The sequence below is a fragment of the Etheostoma spectabile genome, chromosome 3, assembly GCF_008692095.1.
Source record: "Etheostoma spectabile isolate EspeVRDwgs_2016 chromosome 3, UIUC_Espe_1.0, whole genome shotgun sequence".
NCBI classification, from domain to species: Eukaryota; Metazoa; Chordata; class Actinopteri; order Perciformes; family Percidae; genus Etheostoma; species Etheostoma spectabile.
Window position 1 is genome coordinate 30,610,821 of NC_045735.1, and position 19,816 is coordinate 30,630,636.

Sequence of the window (19,816 nt, forward strand, 5' to 3'; positions counted from 1 at the left end):
ACACAGAGGTTCAACACATTTAAAGCTATTTTCTAACACTGACTACTGTAAAATATTGTTGCCCTTTTTAATATTTCACATACTGTATTTATTTTGTGACTTCCTCAATTACATTTCAATCAGGAGAGACATTGTTGCAAACATGCAAAGGTTTATTTGCACATTTGCATAATATGTAATGTAGTCTTTTGAGGTTAGACTCCATCGTTATAAAAATAATTTTAAAATGGTAGAGAAGCCAAGACATATTGCTCCTAATACTGCACCATCAGAGTGTAAATGTCTGTGTGTTTATCTGATGAGCAGGTGGCACCTTGTACGGCATCCTCTACTACAGGGTATGAATGTGTGTGAATGGTGAATGGTTCCTGTACTATGTAAAAGCGTTTAAGTAGTCCTTAAGACTACAAAAGTGCTATATAAGAACAGTCCATTCATCTGAAGGACAAAGTTGTATTGTGCTGTTTTACAATCATTATACCACCAGTAAATGCACACTATAATGATATATTTGCATTTTAAAGATCCCATGACATGGTGCTCTTTAGATGCTGTTACAGTATGTAGACCTTAGTGGTCCCCTAATACTGTATCTGAAGTATCTTTTATATAGACCTTAGTGGTCCACTAATACTGTATCTGAAGTATCTTTTATATAGACCTTAGTGGTCCCCTAATACTGTATCTGAAGTCTCTTTCCTCAAATTCAGCTTTGGTGCAGAATTACAGCCACTAGAGCTTGCTCATTTTAAAGCCATGATGTCTCTCTTTCATGGGTGGGCCAAATTCTCTGGGAGGGCAAAGCAGAGAAAGGGGAGGTAACCTTGTTGTACTGTTCTCACTGAGGTGTAACAACTCCAGCTAAACAGTGAGCTAAACTCTCTCTATTCATGAACACGAAGAAGCATTAATTCCTTATCAGCAGATTTATTTCCTTCATGTTGTGCTGAATCCATACACATGCGGTAGTGATGAGGGACGAGAGAGTAAAACTAGGGAATAAACAGCAAAATATTGTAATTAGCTAAGCAACCTAGTTTCCATTAACATTTCCTTTTACAACATTAAATGATTATGCTTAAAAGTTAACTCAGAACAAAGATCTATACATACAGGCGATGCTTCTGCTGGGAAGTTAACTGGCTGGATGCATTTCCCTGGCGCATTGATGATCTGCCTTCTCACGCGTTTCTAAACGTGGTGAATTCTAACGCTATTCCTACTTCCGGTTTTAGCTCAGTAAACAAACGTCAAAATAAGAGTCTGCATAAAACTTCTTCCTGTTTAGCTCACTAAACAAGTCAAAATAAAAGCCTGCATTAACTGAAAGTATGCCAAATTAAAGCATAAAATTCAACTTAAATGCATGAAGGGCAAAACACTCCCCGTCTGACCTTAAAGGTCACTATTAACTATCAAATGTCTCTGAACCTTCAGTCTTTGGCAGAAGAAGAACTACTCTGACACTGGTCCAAAAACACTTCCAGAACCTTGGTCCGATGCCCTGACTCCACCTTCCTTACTTTGCTTGTCTCTCCCAGGGAAAACAGCCGTGATCCTCGCCATGGGCCACGTGTTACGTGCAGCTTGACTGTCCTTCAGGAGCACAATGTCTCCTTCTTTCAAATCCCGTTGGGAACTGGTCCATTTCTGGCGGGCTTGAAGAGTGGGGAGATACTGTTGACGCCAACGACACCAGAATCTGTCAGCAAGAGCTTGGACTTGTTTCCATTGTTTGCTGAGAAGATCCTTGTTTGTGAAATCTCCGTGAGGTGGGGTAACTCAACCTTCTGAGTAAGTATCATTGCAGGAGACAATAGAATGGTGATTCTGGGTCAGTGGGAGACTGGAACAAGAGTTCTGGCATTGATTATTGCAGTCCTTCCATCATGAGTGTGCAGAGGACATCGTGGGTGAGCTGGATGTTTGCTTGGAGAAGGATTGCATCGAGGATCCGTCTTGACAGGCCTATCATACGTTCCCATGATCCTCCCATATGGATGCATGAGGAGGATTAAACACCCATGAGCACCCCTTTTTGACTCAAGTAGTTCTGCACTGTGATGTCAGGTTGTTGTCGGCTTAGTCCCAGTTCCTTTGCTGCGGCTACAAAGTTTGTTCCGCAGTCCGATCTTATCTGCTTTACAGGTCCCCGTATGGCAAAGTAACGTCTCAATGCATTAATGCAACTTGACGTGTCTAGGGAGTCGATGATCTCGATGTGCACTGCTCGGGAGCTCATGCAGCAGAAGAGCATTGCCCATCTTTTGCTTTGGGCATGTCCACCTCTTGTACGCCTTGAGACGATTTGCCATGGTCCGAACACATCTACTCCTACATAGGTGAAGGGTGGGCACGTGTGCAAGCGTTCTGGGGGCAGATCTGCCATGAGTTGTTCCTCTGTTCTTCGGCGTAACTTTCGGCACACTACACAGTTGTGCAAGACAGAAGCAATAAGTCGTTTTGCGCCTATCACCCAGAAACCTGCTGCTCTCAGGGCCCCTTCGGTGAAGTGGCGGCCTTGATGCCTTACTTATACTGTCGCACCAACAGCAAAGAAATGTGGCTGGTCTTGGGCAAGATGATGGGTTTTTTTTCATGAGTGCTCAAGTCAGCGTGTTTTAATCTGCCACCAACACAAATCAGATGATCTTGAAGAACAGGTCTGAGCTTGTGAAGGGAACTGTCTTTGGTTACAGCTTGTCCGAGCTCAAGAGCTGTGAGCTCTTTTGCGTAGACATCTTCTTGTGCGGGTCTGATAATAATGTGTCTCGCCTGAGACAACTCATCCGGCGTGCGTGGGAAGTTGCAGTGGTGCCATCCTTTACATTTGCTGGACTTGTTGCGTCTGTAAATGCTGGCTATGTGGATAAGTAGGGCAATAGCCCTGGTGAGGGAGCGCATGCATGAAAAGCGCTGGAACCGCGTGGCGGTAAGGCCTCGGTTTTGAGTCTGAGTGAGAAAACTACTCACTTCAGGTCTTATTTCCACGTCTGATTCTGGGTTAACAAGTTCAAACGTCTGGCTTGCATCTGTGTCAGATGGATTTGGTTTGTGCAAAAAGGCTGGTCCAGTGAACCACATAGTCTTTGTCAGTTGGGACGCAGGAACTGACCTGGATGCGTGGTCAGCCGGATTGTCTTCTGTCTTAACGTAGAACCATTGGTTAGGTATCGTGGACTGACGAATTCGTCGGACTCGATTGTGAACGTAGACGTAGAAGCGTTTTGTCTAATTGTTAATATATCCATGCACAACCTTGCTGTCACAATAGAACTTGATCTCATCAAGCTTCAGGTGCAGTTCATCTTGGATGAGTTCAGCAACTTCCACAGCTAATACTGCGGCACACAATTCCAACCGAGGTATGGTAGGTTCGGACTGTGGGGCCAGCTTAGCCTTCCCTAAAATGAATCCTACTTTGACTTGTCCTTCAGCTTGAATGGTCCTGAGATATGCCATAACTCCAATGGCCTTTGTGGACGCGTCGGAGAACACACATAGCTCTGTGTGTATGGCACTGGAAAGTGAGGTTGCTGTGTATGAACGTGGGATATGTAGCTTGCTTAAGTCATGCAGTAACTCGCGCCATACTTCCCATTGCTTCAGCTTTTGTTCTGGAAGAGGAGCATCCCAGTCACCGGTGTTGACACTGAGTTCTCTCAAGAGACTTTTGCCTTCAATAGTCACAGGTTCGCACCTTGATGCCTAAAGGATCAAAGACGCTATTCACTGTTGACAGAACTCCCCTGCGAGTGAAGGGTTTCTTGTGCTCTGAGACTGCGAATGTGAAGGTGTCTGTCATCGTCTCCCACAGCAATCCCAAACTGCGTTGCACTGGTGTAGCTTCACCGCTAAGGTCAAGGTCTTTCAGAACTGCTCTGTCTTCTGGTGCAAAGGCCTGAAGGACGGCTTCCCTATTTGAGGCAAACTTGTGGAGTCTCAGGTTCGATTCACTGAAAGAGGTCTGCATTCTCTGTAGGAGACTAATGGCTTCAGCTTCAGTTGGCACACTGATGAGTCCATCATCTACGTAGAAATGATGTTCAACAAACTGGACTGTGTCTTCTCCATGTTTGTCTGCACCTTCATTGATGGCTCTCCTTAGTCCATAGATGGCTACAGATGGTGACGGACTGTTGCCGAAAACATGGACCCTCATCCTGTAGTCGATGATGTCCTTAGACATGTCATTGTCTCTGTACCACAAAAACCTCAAGTAGTTCCTGTGGTCTTTGCGGACAAGAAAGCAGTGGAACATCTGCTGTATGTCAGCAATGACTGCTACCTGTTCCTTGCGAAAGCGGATCATCACCCCAATGAGTGAGTTATTGAGGTCTGGGCCTGACAGAAGAACACCATTTAGAGATGTGCCAAAGTACTTTGCAATGGAGTCAAACACCACACGGATGCTTCCAGGCTTTTGTGGGTGGAAGACTCCGAAAGATGGCAGGTACCAGCCCTCTTTGTTCTCTTCTAGTGGAGGAGCCACTTCTGCATGTCTGTTGTCAAATATTTTCTTCATGAATCCTAGAAACTGGTCTCTCATCTCAGGTTTTCGCCGCAGCGTTTTCTCCTGAGAGGTGAAGCGAGTGAACACCTGTTCTCGGTTGTTGGATAAACGTTGGCAGGGAACTCTAAAGGGGAGAGGAGCAACCCAGTTGTTTGACGTGTCTCTATACATTTCTTGGTCCATGATTTTCAAAAAGATTATGTCCTCCATGGACAGGGCAGGTTTGTTGTCAGACTCCGTTTCATTGAAGACCTGTAGTCCCAGGACATCCAACGATGCTTTGTGTGGTTTGTAATTCTGCTCCCCGCCGTGGGACAAATCTTCAGTCAGCTTCATGAAGCCTTCACATGGTCTGAAAACGGAGGGTCGGCCATTATTCCGCACGTTTGTCTTGAACGTGCTCACAGCTGGTTTGTGTGCATTCCCTAGGCACACGTCTCCTATCAGAACCCATCCCAAATCCAGTCTTTGTGCAAAGGGGGCGTTGTGAGGTCCATTCACTTGCTGTCGTACTTTGTGGACCCTCACAATGTCTCTGCCTAACAAGATTCAATTCAATTCAATTTTATTTATAGTATCAATTCATAACAAGAGTTATCTCAAGACACTTTACAGATAGACCACACTCCAGAAGTTACAAGGACCCAACAGTTCTAATAGTTTCCTCCAGAGCAAGCAACAGTGCGACAGATCCATAGACAGAAGATGAGGATTTCTGCTTTAGGGTCGAGTTGTGGTATATGTGCCGCTAACCTTCGTAGGTGTGGATGATGACTGGCTGCGTCAGGCGTTGGTATTTCAGAGCGATCAATGAGAATTCATTACATCAATTAGCGGTGGTAGTAGTAAGCTAGTTGCCCATCAAGCGATTCAATCTGAAAACCCTCTGCTTTCTGCCCGACGTCTCAACCAATCCGGCACAGGTCTCAGTGAGTAGGGAATGGTTGGCCCTGAGTGAAAAGCTCAAAGAAATCTGAACGCCCAGTGAAGGTTACTTTGATCATCAAAATTACATACATGTTGGTTGCCTTCTCACGTTGACTTGAGGGTATATTCGTACCAGACAGATCTTTGAGCAGGATCTGCGTTTGCTCTGGACCACATACCTGGGTGCAGTGAGAGGAGATGGCTGTGCTGTCGTCACGGTTCTTCCTCCCCGCCATGTTTGGTGGGGGTTTAGGCTTTCTGTAGACTTGAGGGGGGGGCTGGATGCATAGCAGCATGATGTCGGTCGCTGTCGCACTCCATGCACTTTACCATTGCCTACAGTCTCTTGCAAGATGATTATTTTATGTGCAGCACTTTAACAAATTCCATTCTCCTTGAGAATGCTCTTTTTTTCTTCAAGAGTTTTCCCTCTAATGCTCTGCATTTACTTAGTGAATGTGGTTGTAGTGAATGGGACAGTTTTTCTCTGGGCCCCCTGGCTTTCTCTCAGTCGAGTGTGCAGGTGGTCTTCACCTGAAGAGACATCTGTTTTGTGACGGATTTTTTTTTCCGTAATTATTGAGACTACTTGTTGACTTAGTCCGTTGTTGCTGGGCATTGAAGGATGAAACTGGATAATTCCTCCGGCTGCGCTTCATGGCAGATGAAGTCGGCAAAGTAATCGAATGGAGGAAGTAGCGTTGTCATCTTCTTTAAACCTTGAGCCGACTGAGAGCCATTTTTCCTGTAGCCCGTGGGAGTTTCTCCACAATGGGCCATGACCTGGCGTATCAGGTAGGGCAATCCTTTGAGGTAAACCCTTTTTCTCTGGCACCTGAAGTTCATAAGAAGTCGCCTAGGTCCCTCAGCTTCCGTAATCTCTGGTTGATATTCTTGGGAATTCATCCAATCTCTTAAAAAGAGACTTCTCCATTACTTCAGTGCAGAGTAGCACTCTGGAGGCGCTCCCAGGCCTTTTAATTGCTACATCTGGGTCCCGACATGCACAGAGCGAATCTTTTGATGTGTTTCACAGACTCTGGTCCAAGCCATTTAATCACAAGTCAACATTTCAGTGGAGGTAAGTCCTAAGCCGTAGTACGCATTACTAAATGACGACTGCCATGCAAATAATCTTCCTTATCATTGAATTGGTAGAGACTTGTACTCACAAAATCACGGCGAGCCAGGTATCGTGCCAGGTGTTCTGTTTCAGGTGTCACGCTTGGGGTGGATGGTGCATACACAGCCACGTGTGATGGAGCTGCTGCCTTAAATGGTGATTTGCAAGGATGATGTACTGTCTTGAGTTTTGCTGGGTGTTCGCTGTTTCTAGCAGGTGCTGTATAAAGTCCACTGTCTCTAATGGGTGTTGTATGATGTCCATTAAGTGGTGTGCTGATGTGGGTTACATCCTTGAATTTAGCCGGGTTGCTGAAGAATGGCTTTTCCGGTGCTGTGTTATGCACAGATGGTCTGTTTTCAACCTCGTGTTGTTCTTCCCGTAACTGTGAGTTGCGTTCTGATGGAGGTTTCCATGTGACGTAGCTTCCTTCTGACAATGCTGCCTCGGGTAATGTTGCTTGGGCAATAGCTGCAGCTGCCTCTCTTTGAAGTTCAAGTGCGCCAAGTTCAGCTTCTAGCTTTGCTTTTCCTAATTGTAGCTCTGCTTCTTTTGCTGCACTTTGTACCTTCAACTCTGCTTCTTTCTCAGCAAACGCTGCTCGTGCCTTCGCCGCCTCTGCTTTAGCACGCGCCCTTACTGCTGTACTTGATGCTGATGAGTGAGAGCTCTTTGATTTTCTTGTGCGCACAGATGCATTATCAGTCCTTTCTGATTCCATTTTACTTGTCTACTTGCTTCTCAAGCGTTGAAACTTCAGCTGGATTACGCCTTTTTACTGTACTGTTCTCACTGAGGTGTAACAACTCCAGCTAAACAGTGAGCTAAACTCTCTCTATTCATGAACACGAAGAAGCATTAATTCCTTATCAGCAGATTTATTTCCTTCATGTTGTGCTGAATCCATACACATGCGGTAGTGATGAGGGACGAGAGAGTAAAACTAGGGAATAAACAGCAAAATATTGTAATTAGCTAAGCAACCTAGTTTCCATTAACATTTCCTTTTACAACATTAAATGATTATGCTTAAAAGTTAACTCAGAACAAAGATCTATACATACAGGCGATGCTTCTGCTGGGAAGTTAACTGGCTGGATGCATTTCCCTGGCGCATTGATGATCTGCCTTTCTCACGCGTTTCTAACGTGGTGAATTCTAACGCTATTTCCTACTTCCGGTTTTAGCTCAGTAAACAAACGTCAAAATAAGAGTCTGCATAAAACTACTTCCTGTTTAGCTCACTAAACAAATGTCAAAATAAAAGCCTGCATTAAACTGAAAGTATGCCAAATTAAATGCATAAAAATTCAACTTAAATGCCTGAAGGGCAGAACACTTGTTCTTTATGACCTCATAAGGGGACAGATGGAACCAAGAGGAGGAACCAGAAGGTATTGGTGATTATTGTAACATCCCTAGACAGGAGTATAACTTGTATGATGCTGTGCATCATAACAGACATTGGGCCCTATCTTGCACCTGGCGCAGCTTAAAGTTGAATTTGTGGCAGTGGACGCTAACTTTGAAGTACTGACTTGTGTGTGTGTGTGTGTGTGTGTGTGTGTGCATTTGTGCATGCGTGCATGCGTGAGGGAGACAAGTGAAAGCATCCTGTGTTTAAAGTTTTTTATAATAATGAGTCAGTGTTTGGAGAATTACGCTATAGGATCTTTCTTTCTTTCAGGTTAATTATTATCAGCAAAATGTCTTTAAGTTCAAGGCCAGAGATGGGAAGTAACGAAGTACAAATACTTCGTTACTGTACTCAAGTAGATTTTTCAGATATTTTTACTTTACTTTACTATTTATTTTTGTGGCGACTTTTTACTTCTACTCCTTACATTTTAACACGAATATCGGTACTTTCTACTCCTTACATTTTACAAAAATGGCTCGTTACTTTCGTTTTGTACAAGACGTTGTTATGTCGGAAAATAGCGCGGACACGCGCCTCACACCGCGAGCGGGTGCGCGCGTCACACGGAGATAAAAGTGGGAGAAAAGAAAAAGCGCTGTCCGGAGGATAATCAGCTGAGATTGTGTGTGTGTGCGTCTTTGAGTACTGTAAGTCGTATAATTTGTGTTGTCAGTTCACTTAAGCCTGTTGTATTCGTCTACAGTTCTTCACATTTAAAGTAAGTTAGCTAGTGGTTTGGTGTGTTCTTCACCTGTTAGCTAGTGGTTTTGGTGTGGTCTTCACCTGTTAGCTAGTGGTTTGGTGTGTTCTTCACCTGTTAGCTAGTGGTTTTGGTGTGGTCTTCACATGTTCAGCAACTTCAGATACTGTAGTTCAGTTGACAAGTGGATGGGAACTTAGCTAGAGAGATGTTGTCTCCGTCTGTTTTAACAGACACACCTGGGGGGACGTTGGAAACCAGAATCAGCTTTAATCCAGTCCTAATCTAGTCCTCAACTTTCACATTATTTCACTGGAGTTATCATTATTATTGTTTATGTCATCAATACCATATTCAATCTAAATAGATGGGAATATATCTACTGTACGTTGCATTTGACACAACTCAACAGATTCAGCAATCTGCATTTACAGCAAATCATTGCAGTTTCTGTAATAATAATCATATATGTTATGTTTTGGGCCTATTGGCAGACATCCATTTAAAATGTAGCCGTTGCCATATAAAGACATGTCCTCCATGTCCACTGAAGTTCCTCAGCATGCTCTAGTAACATGTGTGGGGTCCAGGTAGCTTTGCATAAAAAATGGTTGTCATTTGTAAGGCTATTTTTACTTTTATACTTTAAGTAAATTTTCAAGCCTGTACTTTGTTACTTTTACTTGAGTAAAGAAGTTTAATCAGTACTTCCACTTTTACCAGAGTATTTTTTAACACAAGTATCTGTACTTCTACTTAAGTACGGAAAGTGAGTACTTTTGCCATCTCTGTTCAAGGCTATACAGTGAAGTTAAATGTTATCTTTCAGTAGTTTATCACTTCATCAATATTTCTGGATTAATGTTAGCCTACATTAATGTTTATCTTGCATCAACTGTTTTTTGTATGCCAGTGTCAAGTGTCAAATGTACCTGTAGTCAATACAGTTAAAACATTTTATCATAAAAAAAAAAATCAAAACAGTTCAGTGTTAAATATATTGGAATATACTGTATGTTTTCACAGGCTGTACAGGGCCTCACAAATACACAATGAACCTGAAGCGCTTATTCTCATGCGACCTATGGTCTGGATGGGCAACAGTTCAGTAACTGGATAATCGCTCTGTTAAACTCTGTCCTTGTCAGGAAACAACATCAAACTTTGATTTTGCAAACTACACGTTGAAAATGTCAAGTTTTGAAGAACATTTGGAGGGTGAAACAAGTCCGGCCTGCTTGGTTCTTCTGGTAGAATGATTGTAAAGATTTACAAAGAATATGTTCACGGCGTTTCCTCTCTAACTAGGAGGTTTTGGGACCGATTGGTGGGATTGCTGAGGACGAAGTACACACAGAGATACCAGAGATAACCACTTATCCAGCTAATTGAAATAGCTTGCGTTAATGTATTGTGTTAACAGTTAACTTCATTTAATAGTGGATGATGAATTTTCCTTTCGGGGTGCAAATGTTCCACCAAAACGAGTTCCTTTCCCGAGAATATGTTGCAGAGCCACCATCGCTGTGTCCGGAGCTTAGCGCCATCCAGGACGGTTGTGATTGGTTCGAAGAAATTAATACCACCCCGAGTGTTTTTTTCTCTCTCCTATCCAAGAATGTATGTGTGTGGTGTAGCAGGACCTTACTCCACTGCAGAGGTAAGGCTGGATATGCCAGCTCTAGTGACCAAAGGTTACCAGCGATGCTGAAATTCACACTGATCCAGCAATATCTCTATTTTCTAATTGTACCACTGTTAAAAAGAGCAAAGTGCTGATGGAAATCTGAAGATCTTGCTGTTATATAGATGTGAAGTTTTACCCTGAATGGACCTTGCTCCTTCTGTATTTAGTTTTTCATTTTTCTCAGGTTAAAAGAGCCCCCTTTGAATTCAAACAAGAAATGACATTAATCTTTAAAGGTCCCATGACATGGTGCTCTTTGAATGCTTTTATATAGACCTTAGTGGTCCCCTAATACTGTATCTGAAGTCTCTTTTGTATAGACTGTAGTGGTCCCCTAATACTGTATCTGAAGTCTCTTTTATTTAGACCTTAGTTGTCCCCTAATACTGTATCTGAAGTCTCTTTTATATAGACCTTAGTGGTCCCCTAATACTGTATCTGAAGTCTCTTTTATATAGACCTTAGGGGTCCCCTAATACTGTATCTGAAGTCTCTTTCCCAAAATTCAACCTTGGTGCAGAATTACAGCCACTAGAGCCAGTCCCACAATGAGCTATCCTTAGTATGTGACATTTCTGAGTCTATAGCTTTTGAGGAGGAGAGAGGGGGGGGGGGGGCAAGGTGGAGGCTGGGGGTGTACCTTTGACCAACTGCCACTTTTCTCTTTTGATAGCCATGATTTCTCTCTCTCATGGGTGGGCGAAATTCTCCGGGTGGGGAAAGCAGAGGGAGTGGAGGTAACCTTTCCCCTTATGACCTCATAAGGGGAAAGATTCCAGATCGGCCCATCTGAGGTTTCATTTTCTCAAAGGCAGAGCAGGATACCCAGGGCTCGGTTTTCACCTATTGTCATTTCTAGTCACTGGGGGACTGTCATGGGGCTAGCCCATGCCTTCATGTAAATCTGGGGTAGCATGTGGTATCATGCTAAGCTAACCTTTGTATCTCCAGTACTAGGGAACGGTTAGTGTGAACATTATCATTAGCATGTGGGCTTGCATCAATGAACACATGGTTTTATTTTACTTGTCAAACGACTAGCAATCATGTTTGGATAAAAGCAACACATACATAATTCATTTCAAGTTATTTATTTTAGTTTCATTCACCTGTTCTCATTGCAAGCAGGGATCGGGGTCAAATTGGCAAACAGAAAGTGATAGAGTCTGGAGTAATTCATAGAGGGGAAGATCTGGAATGGCCCAAGTGTCAGCCAGTCCAGAGGGGTGTACAGAGTGTCTAGAGTTCTGTTGTGAGAAACTTGTTCAGCATGTAACATTTCATTTTTGATGTTATTGTTGATATAGCGTGTATTCATAAAGCCATAAAGGTTTGGGAATGCTGAATTAACACAATGGTGTTTGATTGATTTCCAATTAACTTTGGTTTGTCTTGTAGGAGGGGCTTCTGCTATAAAGGAAAGAGGCCGAGGCTCCTCTGGGGGAGAACAACTTTGGCCATGAAGAGTGCAGTTGCTAGGGCCCAAATAGTAAGGGCCTGATTTAGCCTTTTTATTTTTTTTGTTTGATATTAGTTGGTGGTAGTAATTTCAATAGTTAGTATTTAGTTTTCATGTTTTGTTTATTTTTCTATTATTTTTCAATAAGTCATTCTTGCAATACTGCATTTCCTTGTGACTGCTGAGGAAATGAATAAAGGCACCAGGTGAAGAACTCCAGAGTCCATTCTTCCTTCTTCCACTATGGGGCTAAACGGTACAGGGACCATAGGCATGCTGGGGGAACACATATTAATGGTAAAACAAACTCATAAATTGAAATTTTTATGCCATGGTGCCTTTAATACACCTTAACAATCACCAAGAGACATTGAATCAGTTTTCTAAAATGACTGCATGGGTCAAATTTGCAGCAGCCTGGTATCCACATCTTTTCATGACATGTGCACCTATGTCAAATGTGTTATTTTTATCACAAAATGTACAATTGTCATGGATATTTTAACCTAGCTACCTCACTTTTATGCACACATGTTAACACATTTGTGATTTTGAGGATATTTAGGCTAGTACATGTTGGTTATTCTGTGTGCCTGCGTAATTAGGGTCTAGAGTTATACTTTACTTTTTGTATACAGTGTCGGAAGAGCTGCAATGAAATTACTGACCAATATAAATACTCATCTTGCTATATACAGATACACACCGGACACCATTCAACATGAGTTGTTGTGGTGTAATTACTTTTCATTTGATGTGAAAAATTATTCAAAGTCAATGAGATGGAAAGTGTTCGGCAGACTATCACAGGAACTGGCATTGTTTACTTCCCTCCCACACATCATTTGTTCTATCTCGCAGTCACAATGATTCTCTCTGTCTTACTGTCATACACATTTCACAGCAGTGTATCACAGCATGCCTCATTTAACCAGACAGCAGTCCTTACATTTCTGGTGCTGCATTGTGTTTTTTTGTCTATTTGTTTTCATTTAGATGTCAGTTGGTGTTTGCATGCATGTGTTATAAGATAAATCTGTTGAACTATGCTAACACACATCATTGTGTTGTAAGTTATCTTACACCCTATTTACACATTATATTAAGATGTAATGTGTACGTGCATGAATATTCTATCTGAATGATGTTAAAGCATGTTAGTTGAAGCACAAAGATACAAAGACATTTTGTCATCTTGGTGTGTTTGAGGAGAAAATTAATGTTGTATTACATTGCCAAATGTGCAGTGGCCTAAAGATCCCCTTATAATGATTATACAATTTTTATATAAAACAGAGTTTCTGGTCTCATTCTTTAGGTCACTAGAATTTTTTGTTTTGTAAGAGGAAGCTTTGCAAATGTTTTGAATTTGTGGATCTGTAGTTTAACATTTGTCATGTGATCATCGTGGTTGGAACAAAGTGGTTTAGGGCTGTGGTTCTTAAAGTCCTCCAGAGGTCATTGAAGGGGTTTCAGGGGGTCCCCAACAAAAAGAGGAATCATTTATTTAAACTATAATTTAATTCATAAGGAACACAGTGACAGATTGTATGACTATTTTTCTCATGGGTATCATTCACTTTCTGTAATAAAACATCTAAAAGCAAAAATTCTATCAGGTAGGGGACCCTGGGACAAAGTCTTATCAGATGGGGGTCCATGGTCTAGTTTGTGTCAGTTTAGGGGTCCTTGACGTAAAAAAGTTTGAGAACCCCAGGTGAAGAGTACTTGGAAGCCCTGAAAACCTATTTCCCCAATCAGTCGTCTTACTCTGTGTGATAGGGCCTGACACTAACTGCCAAAGGTTAGGGTTATTTCAGGCTTGTATCATTTGGACATGCCAACAGTTTGGTTATCATTTCTTAGAATTTGTCATGGGGCGGCAGAAACTACCCACTATAGCTTTAATTCCAGAGACCGCCTCCTTATGACCACATTGTCCACCAAAACAATTTCCTTCCCTAGGCTATTTTGCAGAGGCATCGTACCTGCTTCCGGTGCACCTATGACGTAACCGTGACGACTGTGATTGGTTTAAAGAAATGCCAACAAACCAGAGCACTTTTTCCTCCCATCCCGGAATGCTGTGTGGACTAGCCAGACCCTCCACCGCACTGTGGAGGGTCTGGCCAGGTCTGGCAATGCAAGACTAGGTACATAAGCTGAGTTTGGAGTGTTAAACTCTTAATAAATAAAACCAAAGATTGAGAAGGTGTAATTAGTCGAGCTGATCTGATCTCAGACAGATGTAAATGACATCTGTACATTTTTCCACCTTGTATAAAAAAAAAATCTGATTCCCAAACAAAACAAAACCCAACTCCACATCAGCCCCTTCCACAGGGAAAAGTAGACCCCATGTAGCACCAGCGCTAACCTTCACCTCAGTCCAACCATGTTTGTTAGAGGCTCTACCTACCAAATTTCAGTAGTGGAAGAAGAAAGGAAGTAAATGTATCAATGGCACAGCGTGGAAATACTCTGTTACAAGTAAAAGACTCCATCCTAAAAAAGTAGGATAGTATTAGCATTAAAACAAACTTAATTTGCGGTACATTAAAAAGTAAGCTATTCTATTTGACTCTATCTGTAGTGGAGTAGAAGGATAAAATAACAAAGAAAATGAAATGGAAGTTCAAGTACATAAATATTGTACAAGTACTTGAGTAAATGAACTACGTTTCCTTTCACCACAGCCTAATTTGCATAGTGAAATTAGATCACAGTGTGTCATAATCGTTGGACCAAACATCAACAGGACAAATGCAAAGGCCCATGATTAGCTCAAAGCTGTAAACAAGAACGCCATTAGTCAAGTTTCTTCTAAACCATCATTGTTTTTTTTGTTCTTGATTGTATGTAACTATATGTCCTTTTGATTCAGATTGTGGTGTGTCCATCCAATAGATCTGATATTCTATCCAATCTTTTATCCAATGACAAATATACACCTATACTAGATGTGTATTTTGGTTTTCTCTTTGTCCAGTTTGACTCTAATTAAGAACCAGTAGTGTGGGAGGTCTCATTAAAGTCCAATCACCAGTGTGATTGAGTCCTTTTGCAGTTGAAGTTTGCTGTTCTTGATCTAAAAACAACACCTGATTCAACTGCACATTGTTGGAAGGACCCCTATTGTTGATTAGATGCCATTGTCTAAGTCAGATGTTGTGTTTTAACACCTGGTGAAAATGGAGTCAGAGACCAGACCGAGCTGCAAAACCAGAATTTTAAATATTAAAAGTGGAAAGTTGACCCAGTTCAAGTTAGAAAAACGTGACATCTGATGACGTAAGAGCTCAGATGAAAACAAGGATAATGAATTTCGTGAAAGCATAACAGTGATTTAAAACAACAACAACACAAAGGTTGAAGTGTCTTCCACTGATGTACTTTTAAACCCGTTTCCAGTCAGACGTCTCCCTGCAGGGTATGCCTTTGTCCACCTGATGGCAGTATGACTCCAGCTCTGAAGCTCCCTCAAAATCCTCCCTCTTTGTTCTCCTGCCAATTTCTCCTCTCCTGCTGCCTTTTTTTTCCCTTCTTCTCACAACATCTATGAGAGGAGAGAAAAGGAGAAGAAAAAAGTATCCCCGGGTTAAAATAAATAGTCTTTCACAGTTAATTTAATTGACTATTTTGTACAAAATCGAGGTAATTCCGCCTCAGCTGCACTAGCAAACAAGAATAGCATTGCCTTGGCAATCAGTTACCACGCCAACAGAAAAAAGCTTTAATCTGCATCTATCACAGAAGAGCCACAGCTGAAGTTTGCTCGACACTGTAAGGTACCTGTTTTCTTAATTGTTGTAAAATCTCTGCAGAGGAAAAATACACTCTCAGTGGAGCAAGGGATAAAGGGAACAATATAAAATATTCACATTTTGCAAGAGGAGTTAAGAATATAGAGAATACAACGACAGAATGAAAAGTACAATTAATGAAATATATAAATGTGTTTAATGTCCCGATGCATTTTTTAAAGACATTTTAGCCTTTAATTGACAGGGCAGCTGAAGACAGAAAAAGGGAAGAGAGAGGGGGAGAATGACATGCAGCAATGGGTCTTTGGTCAAAATCGAACCTGGGCCGCTGCGGTAAGGACTGGGGGTTTGTACATGGTACAAGCTCAACCGGATGAGCTACCAAAATGTATTTAAATGTTTTTTTATAAATGTATTTACATGTTAAGGAAGCTTCAGTTCCTTCATCAAGGCCCATTCTTTGTGTTTTATAACAATATAAAGAAATATTTATTCAAAAGTTTAAAAAAAATCGCTAGAGGACTCTAACTCTAACTTTCTGTTAACTTCAGGAGTGGAGAGTTGAGGTCAGTGTCCAGAAGTGGTCCTTCTCTTCCACTCTCTAACTTCTCTATCATCTTTCTTTCCTGCTGGGTAGACTTTGTGTGTGTGTGTGTGTGTGTGTGTGTGTGTGTGTGTGTGTCCCTCAGTGTGTGCCTGTGAAACAGAGAGCATGTCTATCCAAGGTGTTGCTGTTCTCGCCTGTCCTGCTACCTCCAGCTGCGTGTCTACCGCCCCCCGCAGGCCGGCAGAGGTTACCCCATGCTGACCTGTTTAATTGTCTGCCTGTCCCAGGGCCCTCCGATGACTGTATGTGTGCTCCTGCTGGGCCGCGGAGGACAAGGGCGACAACATATACACACACACACACACACGAACACACACATGCATGCGCACACAAGATACACACAAGGGGTAAGAGCATTAAAAACATGACAAAACCACACAGTGTCTCTGTCAGATACCGTCAGGCTCACATTGTAAGTGTGTGTCCCATTAAAATGTGCTCATATCAAGGAGCTCCTCTCAAGTCTGCCTGTTGTTATGAGTGTGCTGAAACAAGTGCACACATCCCACCCACAGATTTAGAAAGTGTAGCTTCCCACCAGTAGCTAGAGAAACAACTGGGAGAGCCAATGCTGCACAAAGCTCATAATATGGTACTTACATGATATTAACTATTTACTCTTTTAAAAGGATTTATTCTGCACTGGATTGTCAAAAATAATCACAAACAATTTCGAAATCCCGTCTTTATACACACACACACATCTGGAGTATTTCAATTGAGTCAGACTCATGGCCACTTATGTAGGACCCTTAAGTTTTGAACTCTGCAATTGAAATGACCCGCCAGTGCCTGCTTTGGTATTTTTGTTTAATATGATGTCATTTCTTGAAGTGTCATGAAAAGATGCATATGCCTAAAATCAGTACAGCCTTTGCTGAAGAGTTATATTAGTTACTGAACCCTAATAAATAATAAAAGAATTGAAATTGTGTCATAAATAAATGCAAAATAAAAAAATCAGACTTTGCTAAAAAACACACAGCATATGGATATATTATGCAACTTCATTTTACATATGTAGTTGGGGTGGGTGGAGAACTGCTTGTCTCTCTTTCAGGTTTGGGGTCCTTGGACTGCAAAACGTTGCAGTTCCCTGATCTTAGGGTTAAATGTGTCATGTTGCTGTATTGCAAACTATAGTTGAAATTGTAGAATGAGAATGCACCGCAGAGAAAGAGATGTTCACACATTAAGCAACTTAGAAGAACTACAAAAAGTCCCAGTGTGATCAAAAGGGCAGCGGTAACCAAAGTTTGACCAAAGTTTTACCAAATTATAAAAATGGGTCGTGAAGTTTTTTTAAGCTAACCGGTATGGGCGGAAATTACTGACTTCCTGGGAACAACTTCCAATATAGTTAACATAACTATATCATTTTAAGTATTATCATAATACATACTGAAAACACTCTTTAATATTATATACATTATAGAAGCTATAACAATGCGTTTTTAGTCAGCCATCACTTGGTCACGTTTAGTAGAGAATTCTCTCTCTCTCTCTCAGAAATCACACATCCTCTTGTACCAATTGCCCACTGTACCCCAGTTAGTTACCTTATGTACTCTATGGCTGACTGGACTGAACTCTCTGCAGGCGTCTGTCTGACAGAACGTACTTCTGCTACTTGGATTCAGTGAAATTCAAATGAATTTTACTCAAGAAAAGTAAAAAGTAGGTCAGTCTAAATGTGTTTGTGTGTGTGTGTGTGTGTGTGTGTGTGGTGTGTCGGGGGGGGGGGGGGGGGGGGGTGTTGCTGTTCTCAAAATGTCTTTTCTATGGGAAACAACAACAACTACAACCTTTGAGCTAGCAAGCTACAAGCTAAAAATGGCAAATTTTGAAGAAAATTTGGATCGTGCAACAAGGCAGGCCTGCTTGGTTCTTTCAGTGAATGAATATGAAGGTATACAAAGAATAACTTTAGGCAGGTTGGCTGGTGTTTTCCTTAGAGATAGGGTGAGAAGCATCCGTGAGTAACTCGGAGTCGAGCCGCTTCTCCTTTGCGTGGAAAGGAGTCAGCTGAGTTGGTTCAGGGCATCTGGTAAGGATGCCTCCTGGGCGCCTCCCTAGGGAGGTGTTCCAGGCTCGTCCAGCTGGGAGGAGGCCCCGGGGAAGACCCAGGACTAGGTGGAGAGATTATATCTCCACCCTGGCCTGGACTGGCTCCCCGCATCCCGCAGTCAGAGCTGGTTATTGTGGCTCGGGAAAGGGAAGTTTGCGGTCTACTTGCTGGAGCTGCTCCCCCCGTGACCTGACACCGGATAAACTGTTGAAGATGAATGGATGGATCTTTCCTCTCTAACTGCGACAATTTGGGACCGATTGGTGGGATTGCTGTGGACAAAGTATACACAGAGATACACTAATAAGACAAAAATGAGGTTTAACAATTTATCCGGCTAATTTAAATAGCTCATGTTACTGTATTGTGTAAACAGCTTCATTAATATTGTTGCATTGTCTCTTGCGGGGTGCAAACGTTCCACCAAAACAGGTTCCTTCCTGAGGCTATTTTGCAGAAGAACCGCCGCTGTGTCCGGAGCTTAGCGCCACCCAAGACAACTGTGATTGATTTAAAGAAATGCAAATAACCCAGATAGATACCCAATGCATCTGTGGTGTAGCCAGACCTTACTCCACAGCGCGGTGGAGATAGAGCCGGCTATGCAAGACTAAACAGAGACAAAACTCAGACAACAATTGCTGACAACAAATAAAACACCTATAGACACCGCGGCGGGTTTCAAACAGCTTTATTAAGCTAAAATATAAATGAAATAACCTGACATTTCTTATAAAACCAATTGCAGAATAAAACAGAGCAGCCAATATGGAGCTGTCTACAACAATACAAACTGCACAGCGGCAGCAGCCACAAACAGGTTATTTTAATGTGCCAGGCAGGGTGGCAGAGTGCCTATTTGTCCTCTCTCCTGGTTTTCTTTTTCATCCCTTCCCCTGTTTTCCCTCCAGGTGCTAAAACAATGATCGCTTTCCACCTATGCAGCCCAGCCCATGCATATCCCTGTTCCCCTGTATTCTGAGCTGACCAATCAACATTCGGGGCTCCTTAATCAAAGGGGCACACCTGAGGAGTTCACTCTCTCTGATCTTCATGCTCCCTGAGCTGTGGTTGCTTTGTGTTTGCAACTTTAAACCCTTTAATAATATAGGTATGTGGTGTGAGGTTGAGGACTACAGCTGCATGAAATAGCTACAAAATAGCTAGAAGAATAAAGTTAGAAGCAGTCTCTGCCTTGCCTTTCTCACCTCTCTCCTACAATCAGTATGCAGCGTTCAGGGCAGACCTTCAGTAATGTGGACACCAAGGTACCAAGGCTGTCCATCCTTTTGAACCTTTATTAATCCAGGTAAGTCGATTTAAAACAAAATGTCATTTGCAACGACATCCTGTCACATTCGCAGAGTTACACATTCATACGTTGAAGCTGCCCAATACAACCACAGTCTGATGGGGTTGTGTTTTAGGATAAGGGCCACCTGGTAATGAGGGAGGGACAAGCGTTGTTCTTACACTACCCCACCAGATTTATCCTGTCGGTCTGGCTATTGAACCAACGACCTCCTGGTCACAAGCTCGCTTCTCTAA